This window comes from Prinia subflava, chromosome 5, assembly GCF_021018805.1.
Source record: "Prinia subflava isolate CZ2003 ecotype Zambia chromosome 5, Cam_Psub_1.2, whole genome shotgun sequence".
Lineage (NCBI taxonomy): Eukaryota > Metazoa > Chordata > Aves > Passeriformes > Cisticolidae > Prinia > Prinia subflava.
In genome coordinates, this window is record NC_086251.1 from 43,100,272 (window position 1) to 43,124,102 (window position 23,831).

General features: G+C 39.8%; 1 long non-coding RNA gene across 1 annotated transcript in view; it reads right to left on the bottom strand.

Moving 5' to 3' along the window:
- Positions 1–22,633, bottom strand: part of LOC134551452 (uncharacterized) — a 62,053-nt gene extending 39,420 nt beyond the window's left edge. Inside the window, exon 1 of the long non-coding RNA XR_010080578.1 lies at positions 22,596–22,633. This is a non-coding gene — a long non-coding RNA (uncharacterized LOC134551452). The remainder of the gene's footprint in view (positions 1–22,595) is intronic.
- Between the last annotated feature and the right edge of the window lie 1,198 nt (positions 22,634–23,831).

Genomic DNA, 23,831 nt, shown 5'->3' on the forward strand with positions numbered 1-23,831 from the left:
GTGAAATAAAATATTTCACTCCCCAAAACAAATGTGAATGCCTTTGAGAGGAGAGGTCAAGTGTGGTGTGGCATATATTGCACATGTACACACATAAATCATTGATAGCTAGATTACTTCTCTATATTGATCCCATCATACTTTCCTAACTGGTAGATTATCTAAGAAAATAATCACTAAATTATCTTGAAGGTACCAGCTTCCAAGCAAGATTAATGATACATAATTTACTTTATGAAGGAAGCAGGCATCCAATAAATTAGAAAATGCACACCACCATCAAAGCAAATTGTTAAGTATATCCAGCACTCACCTTATTGAGTAGTTGACAAATGATTTTTACATTCTTTCCATCAAATCGTAAGTATTTTCTTGTCACCCACCTCATTGTATAAGCAACTATCTGCTGAGTTCCCATACACATGCTACTGACACAAAATTCATTTCAAGGGACAGTGTTTGCATTCACATATGGCCATGTGGATACACAGTAAGAGAGGTTCAAAACAATTGAGATTCCTTTCATGGGGTCTTAAATTGTGACTTAATTACATGTACTTAGATGGTTTTTACCAAAATGAAAAACAAATCATCATTCAGAGGAAAGATTCATCTTGAAGTTAAAAGTACAGGGCATCCAACCCTGACTAACAGTGTCCACATGTGCACCACCAGAAGCAGCCTTGATTCTGAGAGTAAGAGTGTCCTTCTTCCATCATCCTTCTCATACTGCCATCTTGTTAGGACTGCTGAAGATAGACATTTACAGACCTTTTCCCTGACTTGTTTCTCCTAGGGATAACCCTAGGCAAAATTTAGATTTAGAGTTTACATTTTTAACTTTATATTTACCATTTGCATGTGTTGAATAATTTTGCTACTAGCCTAATCAAAAAATAGTTATTCAAACTAGCTCACTTCCACCTCCTAAATCTTTTAGCCTCTAGTATCTGAAGTAGTTCCATTTTACCTTTTAAGGCTTTTTTATTTAGTTCTAGGGGATTGATTGTTACTGATTACATTTCATGGTCCTGTCACAAGAAAGAAGGGGTGGATGGAGACTATAAATTAGCCCTGTTTCTGGAAGTTTTAATCAAATATCCCCCAGCCTTCACTACCTCCCCAAAAAGGGAAGTGAGTTTCACAGAGAAACTGAGGCACTGGGAATGTGACTTGCCTGCAGTGCAAAAGTGAGTCATTATGGAGGTGCAGAATGTTGTGGTGATCATGTCATGGTGTCAGCAGCATGACTGACACTGAGCTCTGTGATCTCATGGTGAAGGGACAGGCCTGGGCAACCTCTGCTTGGCAGGGAAGAGTAAAAGGCCCCTGAGGCTTAGCTTCACTGTTGAAAGAGCACACTTTCTGCTCCTGCCAAGTAACGAAATCATTGGGAAGGGTAATTTGGGCTCCCTGGAGAGACTGAACTCCTCACAAGCATTCATACCTGCTACGCCACAGATGACAGCCAGACCCTAGCGGCATCAGCAGCAACAAATCTTGCTCTACAGAGCTCTGACACAGAAAAAGGAAGCCATGGGTCTGCACTGGCTCCCCAGGCCTGTCACCTGCTTCACCTGGGTCTTGCATCAGCCCTGACAGATATGAATTAGAGAAGAAAGGGACTGTGGTTCCATCTGGAAGTCTGGGAAGTGTTTACAAACCCCCATCCCAGAAAATAACACTGTGAACAGCACAAAAATTAGAAAATTTGACAAATTTGCTTAGTGAGAAAAGGTTCCCAGAGACATAGTTCATACCAATTGTACTTACAAAAGCTCCGTTTGGATAGTATTTCCACTGTCTGGCATATTTTGTAAAGTGTGGCATAGTTCCGGCTAATAAATTCTTTGACACAGTTGTTATAAAGATGAGATTTCTGAGGCAAGAAGATTTAAATAATACAGCTGGTGGTTTCTGTTGGAGATTCTGTCTGACCAGAAAGCTATCTAAAGAAGCCTTAATGATTAAACCTTAAAACTGAGAGATAATGTAACTCAGTAAAAAGGCATTGAGGAACGTAAAACCTAGAAGCAGTGTAGAGGACAAAAACAAACTCCTCCCCAACAACAGCAACACATGTTCAGTCATTTTACAGTTCTGGACACTTTTGTTTGACATAAACAGGAGGAAGAAGCATTTTTAAATGTAAAAAAATAAATCAAAATATTCCAAATGTATTGCAAATTTGATAAACAGTGGCAACATATTGTTACTTCAGCATTATGGAGATAACAGAGAAGCAGAGTTCCACGTTCAAGGAGGCAAAGAACTTTGACATATTACCTAGTCTTGTACAGAACACATCTTTTCAAAAATAACAGCTTACTTCTCATAGAATGTTATTACAGCCTGCAATGTTATTTCAGAGTATAACTGTTAATGCCAGGCAGCATTTTCATTTAGCGAAGAGGACACAAACAGAAAGATACAGAAAAAGTCACATATTACAAAAGGAGAGAAAGGGAGGGAAGAAGGAAAAAAATGGACCAATTTTCATCATTTTGACTGAATGAGCAATGGGTGCAATTACACACATTCAGGCACATTCAATCAGCACACTGCACACTTTCACATCCACTGTTCTGTTGAGTTCAGGCATTTGCAGGAGCAACATGTTGTGCTGCCTTCCTTCTTGCGTGGCTTTGTGTGCTGTTTCTCAAGAGGCTTAACATTTGTGTGCACAGCAGCTGTACCCACCTGCATGTGCTATGTCAGGGTGGCAGGGCCTAAAATTGCCCTGAGATGGTAGTCCCCAGGGCACAGTGAATTTCACTGCCAACTTAAAACATGCCTAATCTGCAAATCATAAAAATATAAGGAAAAAAGTAAATGGATGCTGTGAAAATATGAAAAGGGTGAATTCTCTCTCATTTAGCAAGAAAGCTGTCACAGGCACAGCCCTCAGATGGATTCCAAACAAGAATATGACATTGCAAATAGAAAGTCTTCTTTCCCTGCACATATTTTTTTTCCAAAACAACTGATGAAGAGCTAACATCAAGCAGAACAAAAATGGAAACTAGTGGTGCAGTGGCATGCTAGCCACATAGTCTGATGCCCTGTTTACCTTCCAAAGTGCAACAGGCAAAGACAGAATGAAATAAAGGCAGTCAGACCCAGCTCACACACACACACTGCTGAAGCAGAGACATCTACTGACACAGAAACTGAACAAGAAGCCAGCAGACATTGGAGCACAGCTGTTACTTTATAAAGGGGTTGGCAATGTCACACTCCAGAAGTGCAAAGCTCAAAAGATGTTTGATAACACCAGAGTCAAAAGGGCCTCTTTGAGACACAACCACTGAAAATACAGATATGAAATACACATTTAAGTGTCTGTGTCCTGACAGTCCACCCTGAGTCACAGAGCCAGCAGCTGGGCAGAGGAGTGCAAATAAAAGGCTCATCATTGAGCCTTGCAACACGTGTGCTGAATCAATCACTTTTTACATAAGATAAAGTTGGCCTCTTTATAATCCTGGGTGGCAGAGATCTGCATAATGGATCAAATCAGAGAGCAACATGTTGTCTGAGACCAGCATTCCTTCATCTTCCCAGTAATATCCTTATTCAACATATTGTTGGTGGAGGGAGGGCAGGGGGTGTGGAACAAAAAAAAATCCTGGCCCCTTGGAGGAGGTTAGGATTATTAAGCCATTTATTTCTCACAATAATGAAAGGCCTTACATAAGCAACAATAGAAATAAGCCAAAAAAGCACACAATAACACAAATGTGTTTCTGCTGAAATCCCATACAATTCCATTGCCCTCTCTTTGTGCTTCTTCTGATTCATTGTTTAAAAGTGAGTCGTTTCTTTGAGACTGTATATACAAATATAAAGGCCAGGTGAAACATTCCTCTACAAAAATACTGGTTTATGTATGAGGGCTTATCTCCGTTGGGTCTTGCCCCAAAGAGGCACAAAGCATACTTTATATCCAAAAGATACTCTATATCCATGGAGTTCATGGCACCATTTGGCACTCCCCAAAATGGCTTCCACCTACAAGTACCCATAGGGCCATGAAAACAGTTATATGCCCACACTTCTCCAAAGCTATCAGGTTCAGACTGGGGAATTGCCAGGACCAAGTTTACTACTGTCTGCCAGCTTTGTCTCATTACCTATCATGTATAATCTCTGCTGTGAGCTAGCAATAAGCGGTCTTCCTTATTACCATTGCAATGTTCACATAATTAAATTGTTCTCAAATTGTAGGCTATAACAGCTTACAGACTTAGATGAAATTGTCGTGACAATTCAGAAATGCTTATTCTCTCTAACCTGTTTATAGGAAGAGACACATCCCAATTGTATGTGAAAAAAAGCTCTAATCCGTTAGAAGTCATGTCATAACTGAGTACGTTGATTGAATGGCTCATCAAAGTTAAAAGTCTCCAGAAGTCTTTGGAAATCATGACTGACAAAAGAGTTATCCAAGGAAATGTGGAGCTCTAGACAAAAGTTAAGTTTTGGAGAAAAATTGACCCCTATTCTCACAAGTTGTAAAAATTAGATCTTTTTCTCTACCAAATGAACTTAACAGAGAAGACCTAAAGCTCTGCTTAAGTTTCAGATATCAGTTGTGAAATTCATATCCCCTCTTCATTTCTCACATCTGGCAGCTAATTTATTTTCTTTACATTTCACTAGAATAAACTGATTTTTTTATTATTATTGTTTCCAGTGTTAAGCTGAAATTAACATTAGTGAGATAATTATGAGTTTCACATTTTCCCAAAGGATCAGAAAATATATCAATGTGCACACATACATATTTCCTATTTTACTCATAGAGTAAAATATACTTTACCCAGCTAGGGGCAGTCTGGAAGAGGGTCTACGGCAGAAGGCTTTTCATTAGCAAGACAAGACTTGCTGCTAAACATAAGACAAGATCTGAACTTCAGCTATGCAAAGCTGGGACACAAAATGCTTCCTATTCCTTCGATCACTTTTTCTCTTCTTTTCTCTTTGTCATTTATACAATGAGAAGCTGGAGTAAGCAAGAGTGTCATTCTACTGTAGCATCAGAAATGAGAGACTTTGGAGAAAGAATTCGTAAAAGGACAAGCTATGCCTTTGTGTGTTACACATGAAAAATACAAAATTAAATAACATCAAGGAGGGAAAATATAAAAATTTCTGCATCTTGCAACTTTTGCAGACAAAGAAGCTATTCAATACAGGACTTTTAATGATTAATGAAGAGGATAGGATTGCCTTTCCAAAGCTGCTCTGAGTACTAAATCACAAATGACCTTTAGTGCTTCCAGCTGAGGGTGATTTATCTCATTTTACCATTAGCGTCTATCATTGCTTTTTATAAAAATTGAGTCTATCTACTTCTACTAATATATGTTGCTCCCCTGGGGATGGTTCAGGACCCACCCATCAAGGCCTCCCTTCTAAACCACAACAAGCTGCCAGAGAGCAACTGCTCTATGCACTCCGCCCCTTGCTGTCCTTTGCTCCAACACCCAGGAGGGAAGCAGGAATTAGGTCAGGTTTGCTGACCTTTCCCCAGCTCTCAACAGGACGACATCTAACTCTTCCTTGGATCTCAGCTTTAAGGCTCCGCATTCTTGGGGAAAATGTGTCCGAGAATTTATGGTATATTAAAAATGCTTCTTTTTAACTTTTTATTTCCTACTAAGAGCACAGAAGTATAAAGGGTAAAGAACTAATTTAATGTATAATACAAAACTAAAAGGACCAGACTTTTAAAAATAAGCTTTCTCAATCAGCTTTCCTTCATATAAGCCCCTTTCTATGTAATCTTTCCAATGCCATTCCTTCCATGCAAATCAAAGTGCCTTTTAGGATGAGGAAGTCGGGCCAAGCAAATAAAAGATCCTCCTCTAGCTTTAGCACAGGATTAATCAAGAAAAGTTGGGATATAATACAGAAAAAAAAGATAACAGAGTTCTACTCTGAGTTCCTTGCCATCCGCTTTCACAAGGCAACCTACGCTCCCACACTTTCTTCAAGAAGGGTAAACATAGAGGCAGACATGAAACAACACTGGAGATATAGATATGCTTAATACAAAAGAGAAACGAGAGAGAAGTTTAAAGGATTCACAAGCAGGATTTTTGTCATTGTTACAGCATCTAACTTTTTAAGCACTCTTTTATTTTGTGTCTTGAAAGCGAAGATCCTTACACAATGTGGTGAAGGTAGGGACAGGCATTCAGAAAGAATTCAGAAAGAACAAGGTTTGCAATTTGGGCTGTTATCAGCATATTGGAGCTCATATACATCACTTAGTATACTCTGAAATTGCTGAAACTCACAGAATCAAAGGAAATGAAAGGTATGGAATACCTGTGATGATGTATGCCAGCAGTTACTATATAATCCAAGCACTTAGCTGGTGCTTGAAACCACTCCTACCAACTTGAAGATCAAGGAGCTTCCTTTCAGCCTCCCTGACCCATTCAGCATTTGTCCTGCATGCAGAGAGAGAGCAGCCAGCATGTTAAAATATCTCCTTCTAGGGAGACTATACAGATATCATAAGAGCAGTATCTCTCAGTATTATTTCCACAAAAACATAAAATATGTGATATATAATGAATAATGGTACCTAACGAAATTTAAAATGGCAACAACTAAGAAGAGTAACATGATTATCAGTATTTTCTAATTATAAAACTTAAGCTCCATTAAACTGAAAAAGTTTTACTTTAGAAATGAAACAAAATGTACCCAAGGAAAAAAAAATACCTGTTCATAATGGGCAAGGATGTTCCTGGGCTCTTGTTTGCAGTGTTGATTTTTCCAGTAATGACGCTTCTTTGATAAAAATACACTCGCTACACTCTCCCATTGAATATTATATCTGGTACAGATGCAGTTTTGCATCAGTTTCAGTTTCATATATTTTTTATAGTTTTAGTCAGCTATATTTTATCAAATATGCTTATTTTCAGAGCAGGATTGACTTTTGCATATTCATTACCGTAATTTTCTACTGTATTACTAAACTTTGTGCTTGTTTAGTATCTTATATTAAGGACTTAAGCCACATTTTGCAGACATAAAATGACACATACAGGAAAAGAAAGAACAAGTATTTAACCCATACAGTTGTGCCTCACTTCATACAAAATACTTCAACACAATACTAGTCAGCAAGAGTAAATTTAAAAATTGCTCATAATGAAGGATATGCTGTAGGAAACATAGGAATAAAACACATATTTCTTACCTTTCGTGTGGGCTCTTAACAAGCTTTAAATTACTTGTATTTAATGTAGTTAAATCTTGTTATCTCATGCCATTTTGACTCAGAGAGGTATCACCTATTCACAGTTATTCACATCATTTCAGGAGAGAAAATAGCTCTCAGATATATCATTAGCTACAATGACCTACATAGATGTCATCTGCAAGACTGCAACTGAGCTCTAGTCTTGGGGGTGTTGGCAGGAATTGATGCCTCATGGAAACCCACGCATTTCACCTGGCTTCCACTTGCTGTCTCTTTTATGGTATAGAATTGCATACAGGATGTGCACTCAGGAATGAATAAGGTGGGTCTTCAGGGAAGTCTGGGCACCAACACACATCCTCCTCTAAATCATTTTGCTGAGGTGCCATTGCTTTGTTGCACCTAGAGTTTAATTGTGAGCCTGCTTAATAATATAATACCTTTTAATTGTTGGATTCACACTAGTAGAAAGGGATGCAGTAGGAATCCTGTCCTGTAATAAAATACTGCTCACTCTGAACACAGAGAACACACTATTCTATAAAGAATGCTGTCTCCATATGAAGAAGACGAAATGTAATATTTGTGTTAATGAAGTGCAAAACTTAAAAGTGACATTAAGATAGACTTTTCAGACACCCTTTGCCATAAGGGCCAGAATTGTACCCAGTAACCCTTGCATGGAGCAACGTGTCTCACAATGATCTAGGATGTATCATTCAGTGGCACATTTTAACTTGTCTAAATAACTTATGAGGTGGAAAATAAAGGACTTAAAAGGTTTGGCTAACTTAACACCCACCTTCAGAGAGTCTCACTTGGCAAGTACAGAGGAAAATATTCTTACCTTGTGTTCATCAGTAATCAGTTAATCTCAGTTGGTTTGTATACTCAGTAAGACAAAGCCTGGACTCATCCCAGACATTTGTTCTAAGACATAAACCACAAATGCTCTGGCAGTTATCTGACTCCAGCAAACACACACTGGTACATGCAAGTTCATTGTTTGCCACACCCTCTCTCATTTCTAGTCTTGCTGGCAATCCTTTCTTCTCTCTTCATTGCTATTAGGACACATCATATGCCTCAAATATTAAATTTCATGTGTTTCTTCCTCTGGTATTTTCTCTCTTTTTCTCTTTTCAGGCAGCTAGATCTTTCCTGGCATACATATCCTTTAAAACAGATGTCTTGTTCACACTTTTTTAACAGTCAATTTCTGAGGGCTCAAAAGCCTACTCTCTTCAACACCTTATTTATAAATTTCCTTTCTCCAATACGTTTTCTGCTACTCCAATGCCAACCTATTTACCAGCAAGTACTCAGGAAAGAAGTCTCTTTGTCATAAAAATTCAGTTCATATTCTTATCCTGCTCTGGGATTAGCTCTGGCTGGACGTGAAAACAATTCTTTTGCAAGTATTTAATAATCTCTCTACTTATATTAGTTTTCAATATGATGGACAGCTCCATTCTGTTAAATTGCTCTTCAGCAGTGCTATCATCTCCATGTCCTTCCAGAATGATTTCCTCTTTCCCTTACTCTCACCCATTCCCTTTGCCTCCCTCTGTCTGCGCTTTCTTCTATTTCCATGTTAACTCTTTCCTTGACTAAAACATCCACAGCTTTAGCACTGTTTCTTAATATTTCTTATTAACTTATTTACCTGTTTCCTATCTCTTTTCTTCACATTTCCATCAGTGAGTGTCATAAAATTCCCAGAGGATCATAATGCTACCTGTGCCCAGTTTTGGGAAAGGAGTCCTTTATTACTCACATCTCCCTTAATCTGGATGACTTGATGAGTATTTTGGCCAGGGTGGCAAGAACTCCAGAACATCACCTACCCATCTTAAAAGCCATCCAAACCTAGGGTCACCAGTCTTTAGTCCTTTTCCTCCAGAGCAATCACTGTGAAACTTTTAATGCATTTTTGGCACCCTTCCACAAGGTTTTTTATTAGGCAGCAGACAAATATTCTTCTCCAAAGCAGTCTGCAACATTTCCAGCTACTCACACTATTTTAATTGACAGATTTCCATAGCTTATAAGAATCTTCATTAAACCTTTCTGATCTACTGCTGCCTCTATAAAGCAAACACCATCCATTGCATTACTATTCTTCATTATTTGGGTATCTCTAATTACTTCCTTGTCTATTCTGTCCATCTGACTTTGTGGCATTAGCTTCGTTTAATGTAGACCATTGTCTGAAAGACATTTATGGGCAGCTGGGAAAAGAAAATCTTCACACTTCCTGCTGCTCTCCATGATATATATTCTACAGGTTTCTTCACTTCCATAACAACCTTGATGTCAGGGTTGATTCTAAGTTTTCTCCTGCTGAGGCTAATCTGCTTCTGTGCCATTCTCTGTATTACTCCACTAGTTTCTGATAATCTTATCTTCAATAACTTTGTGCCCTCTCATCAGAGGATACTGAGTCTTCTCCTGGTTTTATCAAATCCCAGCTCCCCACTGCTGCCTATGGATTTTCCTTTACACAAATTCCTCCTCAGAAGTTTTAATTCCTTTTTTGCTCATCTTGGAATACAGTCCAGAGCTGGAGAGCAGTTGGTATAGAAGTTGCTTCAGCAAAAGTTTTTCCACTAAAAAAACAGTTAATATAAAAACAATTTCCCACTGCAATAAGTTAGTGCCAAAATGAATTTTTTATCAACAAAAGGTCCTGTAGATCCAGAAATATAGAACTTCTGTTTGAAACTAGCAGCACAGATGACCTCAGTGTGGCCTGTTAATCCATAGAAAAAAAGCCTGCTCACATCCCTGCAATTTCTGATTATTTTTAAAATTAAAATTTGGTGTATACATAACAGTCACTCCATACACATCTGGCCAAATTAACTTAGTTTCTTTCTTTGGTATGTTTTGGTGGGGTTTTTTGTTGTTATTTGCTTGGGTTTTGTTTGGTTTGGGGTTTTGGTTATTGGAGAGTTTTGCGAATGTCCCTTGAAATTTCTCTGTCTAGTTTGGCAGATCAGTGACCTTTCTTCTGATACCAACCAACAGCAGAAGGGCAAGGGTATTTTCCTGTTTAGTGACCTCCTGAATCTCTCTGCCTATGAATTTATCACCTCAGCTCAGACATTTTGAAACACCTTTCACTCCCTTTCTCATAGTTCTGCCTTCCTCAGTACCTTGTTACTTACTTTGTAACTTAATGAAGAGTTTTGCTCTTCATTAGGACAGATGTGGTCCTAAAGACAGGTTAATTGTATTCCCTTTCAGCAGGGCAATATTCCTACTAGGATAGCAACTAGCACATTGAGACAAATCTGAATTTTTTTTGTCTACATCACTATAAATACCTTTACTACAGGAAATATAAATTCCACTGCATACAGTCTGTAAGAAAACACACAACACAAATGAGTACTTCCAACTTTCAGGGAGAATCCAGCAGGGCTCTGGCTTTGGCAAGTGAAAGATTGCAGGCAGTACATCTTATTACATGGGTGGTCGAGTTATTGAACTTTATTGACAAAGGGCTGGATTTTCCAGCAAGACAGAGCTTCATTAAAATTCTGCAGAGACCGAGAATTCAATAATCTCTCTCACAAAGCACTGCATGAGTAGGGCTGATTAGGCAATTTCTCTCTCATGCCATTTCTTTTGCTAAAAGCGTTGTTACTTCTTGTTGGTACAAAAAGACAATCATTAAATGAGCATTCGCTATACTTGATTAAGCAGAAAGTTTTAAAGGTGCATTGGCTCTCTTTCTGTAGAATTAATTGAGGCCTTAAAAAAGTTGCAATAACAACACCACCAGTTAATCTTTCTAAGATGAATTATTTAAAATTTGGATCTGATGAATCCATTTATGGCTCTTCGTGGCTTTCAATTCTTTGTTTTCATAGGTACTTGTACATTTACAGCCAGGTCTGGTGGGTACTGGGAATAGTGTGTGAATTACTCTCTATTCAATTTCTTTCCTTGTAAATCACAGCTTATTTGCTCTCATTGGGTTTCAGATTAAAAGACCCCTTAAGAATAGAATGGTATGACCAGATTGAAGACCAGCTGCCTGATTATCTATTTTTTTGGCAGTGGCTATCAGTTGTTAGGAAGGGAAGTAGCATAGCAAGATTATTGTTATACTTCCCTTGGGAGGGACATGGGCTTCAGCAATCCACAGTTTAGGGAATTCTTGAGACAGAGGTTGTACCCTCATATTTAATAACTGTTAGTGGGTTTTTCTTCTATGACTTTGTTTATTCAAGTGCCCCACCATCACCCCTCTCTTGTACAATATGATGGTGCCCTGCTGCTTGCAAGAATGTTTACCAGTAAGCAAAGCCAGTTCAGAAACTAGTAGACCTTATAAATCTGGTCTTTGGAGTCTGTTCACAGTAATCACAGAAGCAATTTCCTCTCTTTATTGTTTGGTGGGTTTCTTGTTGTGGGTTTTCTCTTTTTTTTTTTTTTTTTTGTTTTGGCTTTCGGTTTTGGTTTGGGATTTTTTTTGTGAATTCAGAGGGGGAGATGTTAGGACTTCATTTATGCAAAGAAAGATGATGAAAAAGAACCAAACCCTACAGGATGGGAACCTAGAAAAAGAATCAGAGGACTTGTATTCCTGATCATTCCACTTATCTTCTCTGCTCTTGATCAGTCCTGTATTACTGATTGTTCTTTTTCCTAAAACAGTTAAGCTGCACCCAAAATAGGGTGTCTAATACCACAGACAGTGTCAGTATGTGTTTGCTGAACAACATTAGTTATATAACCTAATTTGGTCTTCAAAAATAAGGTGACGAAGCTGCTGCTGTAATTCAATATCCTCTTCTAAGATGTTTTTGGAACACAGACCAATCCATTCTGATCCTGGCTGTACTAGGAAAAAAAAAACCCAAAACAACCAAATACCACAGTCCTGATTCCAGTTGTATTCTGCTCAACTGCTATTAACCTCAGTGAAGTTTTGTCTAAGTTAGCACTGAGGAAAACAAAACAACTAGTCTTTGAAATATGGTCCAGTATTGGTGCAGGTACATAAAACTGTGCATTGAAATATGAATGCAAACTTAGGTGTTGCTGTGCCTCTCACCCTTTGATCACCACGCCATTTCTGACAAACTGATATCTGATAACTATGTTTATCTTGATTTTTTTTTCAAGTAAGGGCACCCAAAAGTATTTTAGAACTCAGTGTAGTGAGAGACACAGACCAGAAGAACAGATGTCTAGCCTGGGTACTACATGAGGGTGTAAGAAGCACCAGGTGGCAGCAGGACACAGCAACATGCCAGCAAAGGCTTCACACAGGTGGGAGATCTGCCCTGAAGAGAGAAGCAGTAGAGTAGAAAGGCTTAACTAATGTTTCCACGGTTAATTCCTGAAGATACCGTTCTTCAGATTAAAATTTTGGGCACTGTTATTGTCAAATCTGAACGTGACACATAAACAGACTTTAACCAGTTCTACCATCTCCCTAAGGTTATGTGTTCTACAGCCCAGAAAAGCAAGTTTTCAAGAAGCAGCTTCTCTTTGTTAATGGCTTAAGAGAAACTCCCATGCAGGACTAGACAGTTGTCTTTGTATGGTTATCCCTTCTAAAACACTGTTCTGCACAACTGCTTTATCTCAAAGCTCTTTTTGCATGTTATTCTATTTTGCCATTTCTCTGAGCAGACTTTTGACAGAGACTTGCTGGCAGTGCTCACATGTCTGCACGAGGGGGCAGGAGAGGTTCACCGTTTCGGCAGCAAAAGCTGCCTGTGATGAGAGTAAGAGAAAAAAGTGATTTTAGTACTGCAAGTCCCTCTGGTTCTTTCTCCTCTCCTTGAAGACAGCCCTTGCTGCAAGGCTATTTCGCAGCAGTGGCTAGAAAATAAATATGGCTTGCAATAAAACTTGTGTCAACAAAGGTCTGCAGATTTGTCTCAAATACACATAAGTGTCTGAGATTGTTAGTAGGAAAAGGCCATTTTTTCATAGCAATTTCCATTCCTATAATTACTTTGAAATAAATACCAGAGAAAACTGCAGTTAAAAGACAGATCAGAACATTCCCTTCCCTTATGTTTTTTTTCTGACCATAATTAAGACACTGTGCTTTAAAATCAGGAAACACAAACACCACGGCCTGGGAGATGTGAGGAATAGGGTTGCAGGAGAAATTAGTAGGGTGCCTCATTGCAGTCACAAAGTAGTCCAGCAAAGTGGAGCAGAGCTGGAGTGAGCCAAGCCATGATCCCATGTAAATCAACATCAATCTCTTGATGCAGTAATACACAATTTACACCTAATAAAGAGTGGCTCACATTCTTCTGTGGGGAAAAAAAAGTGCTGAGAAGAAAAAGCTCTTGTTCATATGTTTACTTAATCCAACTATTTGCTACAGGAATAACCACTAAAATTTGTTTTGGACCACTAACATTCAGTCTTCTCATCCCCCATACATTTTTGAAAAAATAAGTGTACAAACAAGAACCATGAGAATGTTTGATAGGTCTGAAGCTGAAACCTACTGTATTTTCTGGAAAATAAAGAATTTAGCCTTGCAATACTTTCAGAAGGCAGAGGACTATTCTCTTCCTGTCAAGAGGTGAAAAGAGGTTCTCGTGAAGGTGGTGACTTGACATGGGGTCTATAAGAAGGCAGAGTAAATGGGGAGCTTCTTGTTACTCAGCATCTATTCAGGTTCCATGACAAATGCTGCAGCCATCACCTTCCCTCATCTGCACAATAATCCTCAGTGTCTCAGTCCTGCAGCACTGTCCTACATAGGGAAGCATGGCATGAACCAGGGTCATTAAGCTCTGAAAATACAGGTGAACTACTGGGGCAAGAAGTATGAAAAATGTTAACCTTGCATGAAGTGGTTGCATTTGTCTAATTCTCTCTCTGGAGAGAGAGAGAGAGAGAGAGTCCATGTCCCTGCCACAGCTGTGGACTACTTCTGCACTTTCCTGTGCACCCATTCCAATTCTTGTTCATCTTGTGAGCAAACTCAACTTGCTAAACCAGCTAATAATAAAGCTAAAACAGTACCAAGTTCAACTCTTGTAAAAAGAATTGAAATACCAGGCCAGCTTCAGTGTCCTGGAAAATTTCACCGTAGTGTGCTTCAAATGCACATCAAGGTCAAGGCACGAGGTTGATGCTCTTGGGAATGCTGGTGCACCTTTGCAGATCAGGACACCCATGAAGAGTGCACTAAGGTTGAAGCCATCACAGACAACTGGTCAGATATGCCATAACAGAAGGAGGGAATTTAGCTCCAGCCTCCTATAAACCTTCTGCATCTATAGCAATCACTCAGGCAGAGGCTTCTGTTCTAATAATAGTTCTGGGACTGCTGGTCCTCTTAAACCACTTCTTCTCCATCAGTGGGCTTATTTGATCCAGCGACTAACTCGACACCATTCCTGTCAGGTATTCCCTTCAAGAGCATCTCTTTCTCATCTTTCTCTGCCAAATAAGTGCTTTATAAGTTTCAGATCCTTCATCAGAATGCCTCAGGGCCAAAGGGTCCTGTCTTCATTCCACAATACTACAGTAGTAGTTAATAATGTAGTATCACTGACAAGTGCTAGACATGGGTATGGCTATTTTGATTCTGCATTTTAAGGACTTGGGTGAGAACCTACCTGATTTTAAGCACCCAAACAATGCTCCCTGATCTACACAGGCTCATAAGGTGACATAAAATTATGAATGTGTCAGGAGCACCTTGCTAAATCAGACTCTACTCAGTGACATTGTCTGTAGGGAGTACAACAATAAAAAAATCCAGCTGTTGGCACCAAGGAAGCCTTCTTCCTGCTGGGTGGCTAAGACCACATTTTCAGAGCAGGGAGATGAAGGCTGTAATTGAGGCTTCCCATGCATGTTCAAATCAGAGCCTTACATAAAACTGTTAAAAGTACTGAGAAACCTTGCACTGACTTTAAAACTTTTTGAATAAGGCTGTTACATAGTAAATATTCCAGATTAGGCCACCACAGATTTGCACTCAGACAACAGAAGCAGATTTCAGGTAAAATCAAACACTTTGGTGCAAATATACCATTACTGAATAATTTTGCCCCTGATTTGATCCTTATCATAGCCTGCAACAAAACCTCAAACTTGTGTGCTGCATCTTGGGTACATCCCAATTACTTGACTTGGAGATCTCTTTGTATTCCACTAATTCAACCATGCAAAATAATCCATTTGCATAGTGCAGAAATCAGTCATTGCATAAGTTCATTTGTTTTATTATTTAAGGCAAGGGCTCTATTTTGGCCACATTTCCTTGCAGAATAATTGTATTCAACGGCATCTGCAAGTCAGAATTGTGCACTGCTGAGATAGAAGTGAAACAGCAATAGTTAAATGCTTCCCTCCTGTGATGGTATTAGCATGACTGCTAGGAAATATGTGCTTGAAAATGCCAGAGAAAGTGATTTGTCTGTGACAGAAGCTGTTTCAAGAAGAGAGAAAATGAAAACCACAACCACACTAAAATAAAGCCTCGTTTAATGAGCTTCGGATGCCTTCTGGAAAATTGAGAAGAGATTTTAATGCATAAAGGTTCTTCTGGTATATCATTATATTTTCTGTTGGAAGGTTTTGTTGGGGTTTTTTTGTTGTTGTTTGGATTTTTTTACCTACCAAGTATATCCTTTTTTTAATTTAATTGAGAACAAGACTTCTGTTGTTAGAAACAGAAAGCAGGAAGAACCAAATTGCCCTAGTCATCAGAAGAACCAGTGTGAGAGATGTTTACCTGAACCTAACCTAGATTCCTGAGGATACCCACCAGTATTTCCTGGAGGATGGACTGGTAATCAGTTTAGTTTTGTGTTGCTGAGCATGAGTCATTGGAAATCATAATGATCAAGTATCTGTATCATCCCTAAGGTGAAAGTAAAGAGAGGAAAGTACATGGAAAAGAATCTAATATGCCTTTGCAGACCCTGCTTAAGGGCACAGAAAAAGAGCAAAATTACACCTCTTGAGGGTGTGATGGTTTTCAGTCTATTTGATTGTGGCAACTGAGCTGCATGCCAGTCTAATGCTCTCCTGTGGAATTCTCCCTTGTCATATTACCTGCTTAGAAGAACTGACATATTTATGCCATTTTATATGTTTTATGTTATCTGTTCCTTAATCTGTCTCATTTTATGCCACTAAAGACATTACTGAGGACCCATTACTGCTATACTAGTTGAAAACCCAGCACTCTTATCCTTCACTCTAACACTCTAAGTGCAACCCTGTCATTGAGGAAGTAATCTGAACTTGTTAACTAGCATCTGATAGCTTCTCATTCATATTTTTTCATTGTTGTATCAATTTATAGTTCTTGCCTTCAAAAATGAAAGGAGCAAGTAAATAATTGAAAATTACAATTTCAAGGTACAAGCACTGTGCTATTCAACTGTAATGTATTTCTCTTTGCTTTCCAGTGAATCTGTGCACAGTGACCAAGGCTCAAGAAATGCGGAAAGTTTTCCCATATGAGAGTTATTTGTGGCATAATTGCAGGCAAAAGGTCTATACTCATCTTTAACACTTCCTGAATGAGTAATCTAGGTATGAAAAAAGGACTGTTGAAAGTTCCTCCTTCACACAAGTTTTATGAAAAAATAGCAGCTTTTACCTGAAGCATGTAGGCCCGGCATTTATCTGCCAGATGCAGTTTCAGAAGCTGGATCTCATTTCAAAATACCACCTCTGAGATCACTCTCTAAATCCAGGCAATATAGAGAGAGGTCTCATCACTTTGCCAGTTGGCTGGATCAGACTTTCTCTCATCCCTTCCATTCAGTGTGACTGCTCCTCTTAGGCACCTGAATTCATTACGTAATGATCCGAAGTCAGTCCTGTACATTCATGTGCTGTAACCAAGCTTTTGAACTGGGGAGGAGGGAAGGAATTCCTCTACTGAAAGTCATGATGCCTAAATCCTGGTCTGGAACTGATCCTAACAAAGTAAGGCCTTGAATTCCCTTCTTAAAGAGGAGTTTGTCTACACCTGATGACTGTTAAGCGTGATATTTTCTCAACTCTGGCTGATCATTAACATGCAGGCTCTATGACAAGCATTTATTCTTTATTTCCTTAAGTCCAACTGCCCAGTTACACCTCAAGTTTCCCTTTGCTCATTCCCTCTGCTTATTCCACACAATGGATTTCCAGGGTAGGAGGGAACATGCAGCACTGCTGCTGACTGCTGCATAAACAATACAGAGGATGGGAAGAGGAGATCCAAGAGAAACATCTTACCTATGCAAATGGTATGTCACCACCTATTAAAAAAATGCTTTTCAATAGTCAATTGCCTGAGGAGATACATCTGAAAGCATTTTGTCTGGCAGAAGAGAGATGTTAATAGGATAGCATATTAACAATTTATATAACCTCTATAGCAATAGGTGAACATGCAGGGTCAGGTTTAAGCTTATTTTATTACTTTAGCTTGTGGTTGTCACAAGTCAAAATAATTTCTAGTGAGGGTCTCAGAGAGACCAGAGTCAATGCACTCCTTGCCCATTAACAAACTTCATCTGCCTCATGGCAAAATGACCATAGTGCATCTTTACAGAACAGTTTTGAATCATGTTTCATCTATCCTTAATATCTTGTCTTGAAAGCATGCTCAGCAATCTGAAGGACCTCTTCATTCCATGTAGGCTTTTGACCACACATTGCACCAACAATTTGTGTCATCAAAACCCTCCTGTAATTCAATAATCCATTTTTCTCTGAGCTGTGTCAGACACAGAAGTGCCACTGAGATTCAGATCCTTCATCTGCTATCCTTTTGCACAAGTTCTCTGAGACCAGTCCATATCCACTCTTTTGACATCTGTACTGTGACAATGCCTCTTCACAGGACAGAAGAGAAGTGTCTTGAAGTCTCAAGCTGCCACTTTCTCCCACTGCATGCTCAGTCTTTAGCCTCCATTTCTAATTTGATTGCCAACAAGATCATCTCTGAAAGGACTGAAGAGAAAAAGGCTTTTGGAGGAGACTGGAAGACTCAATTATTCAGCATCCACCTCCATCTTTGCTGCTGTCTCCTCCTGTACCTCCATCTCCTCCTGCCTTACTTCTTTCATTTCATCATACATTTGTCCATCAAAGTAGGAGGGCATTTGTCAGGTGGAGACCTAGTTTGTATTCTTGTCTTCTTTTCTAGGTGCTACCACACTCTTAACCATTAATATGTAACAGTGAAACAAGTCTGCAGTTTCACAAGCTCGTCTCACCAAGGACTGAAGAAGTAAGCAGCTCAATTGTAACTCCCTTGGCTGTTACTAAACTCTTGCAGGCATCAATGAGGAGACAAGAAAATTCCTTGAGAATAGAAAATGTCTGGTCGTAATTATAATGCAGATGCCTAACCTGTCACACAAGAGCTCAAGACCAAGACTAAATGTTTGAACTCACTCCTGAAAAAATGAGACCCAAGCTTACAAAGAAACTACAAAATCTCTACTACAAAATTAACTACAGAATCAGTGGACCATGATAAGAAACAGCAGCTAAAGAATAAATTCAAAGAAAAGCACGTGTGTCACTCCCCTTGAGTTGCTTTCCTTTTGCTTCTGTCTGTCTGCATCAGTTAATGACCGCTCAAGAGCTTATCCCTCCAGCTGCCAAGATATCTCATGTGCAGAACCATTTTTTGCCTATAGCTGGCCAGCAGATCCCCAGAGGGGGTGGAAATCATCACAAATTTCAATCACGTGCAACTTGAAAGTGGGTATCCTGTCTCAGCAGGATTACACCAGTTGCTCATTCATCTGGTAGTGGTTTTTTCATCCTTTCTGAGTGCTAGGAATTGGAGAAAGGCAAGACACCACAAGGCCATAAAGTTCACAGGAGATGGTAACAGAAGCTGTTGCCTCCCATCCAGAAGGCAGGCGTACATCAGTGATGCATCTAGTGATCCTTACATACGTAACAAAAAATCCTCTCTGCAGCAAGTACAAGTAGCTGCATTTACAAAGAGGGCTTTTGTAAAGATTAGAAAAATGCTGATGAAATTCCTTCTATGCAAGGTTGCTGTGCACCACTACTAGTTCCACAGACACATGGCAACTGCTAAATCCATGCAGGGCCTGATGCACCAGGTGCATTTGCACACTGATCTTGGCCCAAATCCAGCTTCTGTTGTGTATGGGTGCCAACACTGCACCCACGCTGCTCATTCTCCATAGCCTCATCCTTACAAGCTCTAATGCAAGAGTTGCAGGAAGTTTATCTTACAGGTAAGCAGGTGTTAACACTCTCCTTATATAAAGGCAGGCTTTGGGACTAGCTGTTTCTGTATTTACACTCTGGTTCATCAACCCTAGCACTTAATTGCTTTTTCCAAATTAAAGCAGAGAAGAGAGACAAGTTCAGTTAATGAATAAACTGTTCCCATTGTTAATTAATCAGTGGCAGAATAATGATTCAGAATCAGAGCTGCTCTGTTCTAGCCATACTCAAAAGGAGATCAGCTCACCTCCTCCCAAACACTTGAGAAAGGCAGCATTCAGAGGTTGCCTAGCAAGTGAGCCAACGCGGGCTGTGCTGCAGAGTGCACTGCCACAAACGTCGTCTTGACGCACTCCCACTTCAGCTCCCTCGTCACCAGCTCGGGGTATGTGACACTGCAAAAAAGGAGCATTTCCCAGGTAATCAGGGCCTTAAACAGCTAGGATTAAGTTCTGGCCCCAAGTCCTGGCACAACTCAGGCAGAAAGCTGGTGTGCAGTGTTCCTGGTGTGACATGCATAATAAACAAGTTGCTACTACCACTACCATCTACACTTGTCACACCCTTCAAATGCTCCCAATGTTTATCTTCATTTGTCGGAGCCATTAGAGTAGCCAATGTGCTGGCAACATTCAGAGTTTCACTTTGAAGCTGTTGCCCTGTGATTATGTTCTACAAACAATTAGATAAAAACTTTTTCCAGAGCAAATTATATCAGACCTGAGACTATCTGGATAGAAAACAGTGAAGAGCAGCCAGGCAAATTGCCAGGCAGAAGTAGAAAGCATGTCACCAGTGGAGAGGAGCAGTTCAGTTTGTCACAAACAAACTGAGATGGCATGTGGGTCTGCCAACTGCTCACATTTCCTTGCCTTGATTTCACCTGTGGTGGCACAGGCAGCAGAGCTGGCTCTGCACGTGGTCAGGACATTCTGCTTTGTTTGAGTACGGCAGTCCATTGACCTGGCGTTTTACAACGAACTCAAAGCACATTTATTCAGAACACTGGGAGACTGGGGGCTGGAGGGCTATTCCAGGAGCTGAACTGACAGAAGTTGATGTCCTCATCATTTATGGCTTAATCAGTTTAATCATTGTGTCACCAGGGCATTACAAAAATAACAACTAGCTTCCAGACTGGTCGATACTTTAATAAGGTTTTTGTACATTGACCTTTTAATACACAGCTGACTGTGTAATCTGCTCCAATGGAAGAAAATGGCATTTTATCACACACACAAAAAAGTTTTGGCATGGTATTGCTACACTCCCACACTCCACAGAGACTAGCTAAACTAAAGTAAGCTTATAACAAGTGTACTAATTAGAGGATGAAAGGAATGGATACAAAGTCAAAAATCAAATTTCCAGGGACATTTGCAAAGCTGTGGTGTTTTCTGTGTCCAGTGAGACAGCACTGAAACATCCAAAAAAACAAGGACCTTCGCTCCACAAGCTTCAACAGACAGTTCAAATTTAAGTACTGTGAAGAACGGCACATGAGGAAACAGGGATATTTGAGGGAGAGGTGAACAAAGTGGTTATTCAAGGAAAGAAAGAGTGAGGAAAAACTCATCACATGACCCAGCCAGTGGATGCTAAAGAAATTAAGGGCAGCAGTCATATGGGAGAACAAATTAATTTTGGAAGTCCATGGTCTGGGGACCAGGTGCACAGTGACAGAGTTAAAGGCCTGGGACACAAGTGGATTAGACAGTAGTTTCTGAAGTAGCAACAGCAGGAAGTTTATGCAGGAAATAAGTAGCAGACAACCTCTTCAGAGACAAATATCCTGTTTTCCTACAAACTTTCCTAGTTAAGAAAAAGAAAGAATCCAAATAAATCCCATATAACTAAGTCATCAGATTATTTTTTTTTACTTTTTAAGTAAACAAAATGTTCCTTTGAGTTCTGTGAGAGGCATTAGTGGGTTTTAAAATAAGAAAAATTAACACCATATTTCCCAGAACTGAGCTTGCACACCCCAAGAGTTTTACTGCCCACTCTGGTTTCCTTTGTTTTGTTAGTTCTGCTCCACATCAGTAACAATGAAAGCTTTTCTGTTGTTGTTAAGAAACATCTTTCAAATTGAGCTGTAAACCACTCATGGTGAATGTGAGCATGGATGTGTGGGGGTGTGTGAGCAAGCTTGTTTGTGACAGAGGAAGAGTGGATGCATATGTAATAGGGGAAAAATGAGCGCTGAGAAAGAAAAATCCAGTCTAGAGTAGAATTAAACAGTTGTGAAACAGGATTATAACAAGATGAGGTTATTTTTGTGATTTTAGGTCAGTTTGGGAAGTGGGAAACCTAGAAATTCTCTCAGTTAATAACGAGGCAATTCAGAGTTCATTAAGTGCTCTTAGTTGTTTGGCTGTTTGTTTTAAATCTCCCAGCAACAACGGGAAGAAGACTTGCAAAAAATAAAACTATAGGAGGTAAAACTTTATGGAGTTTAAAAAAAGGAGAAAAACTCAAAAAACTCTATCCATTGAATAAAGGCGCTCTCTGAGCTGGGCTTCTTTTTACAAGCTCTCTCTGTGCTGGGCTTTTTTTTGCTCTTGTAGGTTTCTATATTGTAACAGCTGGGTCGCATTTTTTCACCATTCCTTCTTAAGCAAAAAACCCAGGGATTTTAGTGGGACCTGGTGCAGATTACAACAGCTCAGGGTAACTAATCAACTGCTGCTGAATCAGAAAGAAAAGATCCGCTGCTGAGATATGGCAGGAATTGTTCCCGTCTTTCAACTGAAGCGGTGCTGAGTACTGCTTCCTTCTGGCAGTTTCTGTGCTACAAATTTTTCTTTTAAAATCTTATTTACTTTTCCAGCAGTGATTCAGGCAGTTACTTAAGGTCCCGCAGCTAAATCAAATATTTAATTTTCGTGTAGTGTCAGTGAAAGATAACAGAGCTCGGCAGGTACTCAGCATGAACAAATTGAGATTTCGATTACTACAAGCACTTCTGTGTTCTCAGCCACAGATCCAGCCCGGCCAGACAATGGGTGGCTGGTAGGAGGCCGTGCTGTCCCGCTCCTTTCCCGGGCTGCCAGCAGGGCTGTGGCTCCTTGCGGAGCACACGCCTGGCTCGGCCGGGCTGGGTCCCGCCTGCCCTCCCCGCCGGGCAGCGCGGGGCTGCGACACTCACCGGCAGCTTGAGCAGCCAGCGCTCCATCCCCAGCCCCGCAGAGCCATCCAATTACTCACCATGCAATTACTCGGTAGTCAGTAAATAAAATTCACATGATCAGAAAAATACTGCTTTGTTAGGGAAAGGAGGAACGGGATAAATAGAAAATTAGGGGGTTCTTTTCCAGTAGAGAAAAATGTTAGTTTCAAAATTTGTATCCGTATTTCTTCTCCGGTTCAGGGATGTTTGTCTGGATCCATGTCTAGCCTTAAACTGCAAGGATGACTTACCATCTAAAAAAAGCCTCACATTTGGACAATGTGTCTTAAGTCCTTTTCAACTAATTCAGCCTGCAGACTCCAGAAGCTGGGCCACCTCAGATTAGGTCCATGTGCTGTTAGCAACTGGCAGTGTGTAAAGGAATGGAGGTGTTACACAAAACCTTGGTAATGGCTGCATTCTGCCTATTTGATTTAATAACTTTAACAAAATAAAATTACTCAAGACTAGCAAATCTGTTGACTCTCCAAAGCTGGAAAGGAAACAAATTTACTTTCTCTAGTGCTTAAAGCCACGATTTTGTAGACAACTGAAACAATAATTAAAAGAAAATTAGCCCACTAGTACTGGAGCTAACTTTAATTCTATTGCCCCCACAAGATACAATACAGAAAATTCAAACCCTCATTGTAAAAGATATACATCAGGTTTAATACATACAACAGGTTTACACAGGAAAACCAAGTGGTATGTTCAGCTTTGTAATATGATGACCTATGAGTGCTTTCTACATGGCACAAGGAAGTGGTGCCTCTTTCCTTCAGGTTCAGCTAGCTTTGGGGATCTGAAAATCTAGTTTAAGTTCAGATAGCTGTAAGATTATGTGGAAACACTGGGTTGAAGGAGTGAAAGAAGAGTTTTATAAGGATGTGTTCCCAGGAAATCCCACCCATTTGCATGGCAAAGGGCTCACAGTGATCTGAAAAAGCAAGAGAACTGGGCTCCAGAGTTTTTGTTCAGAATGAGTACGTAGGCCAGGTAGACCACTTCCCTGGCTCAGCAGGCTGCCCCCAAATCCCCTTTCTGGTAGTGCAGTGAGAAGTGCATGTAGGCAGATTCATTAGATAATCTACAGATAGACCCTATAGATATGCAGGTAGGTTTCTGTTGTATTTCTATTCTAATATTAGCTGTCCTAAAGAGCTAGGATAATGCAACTGTACTTGCAACTCAGCTGAACATATTTTAATTTCA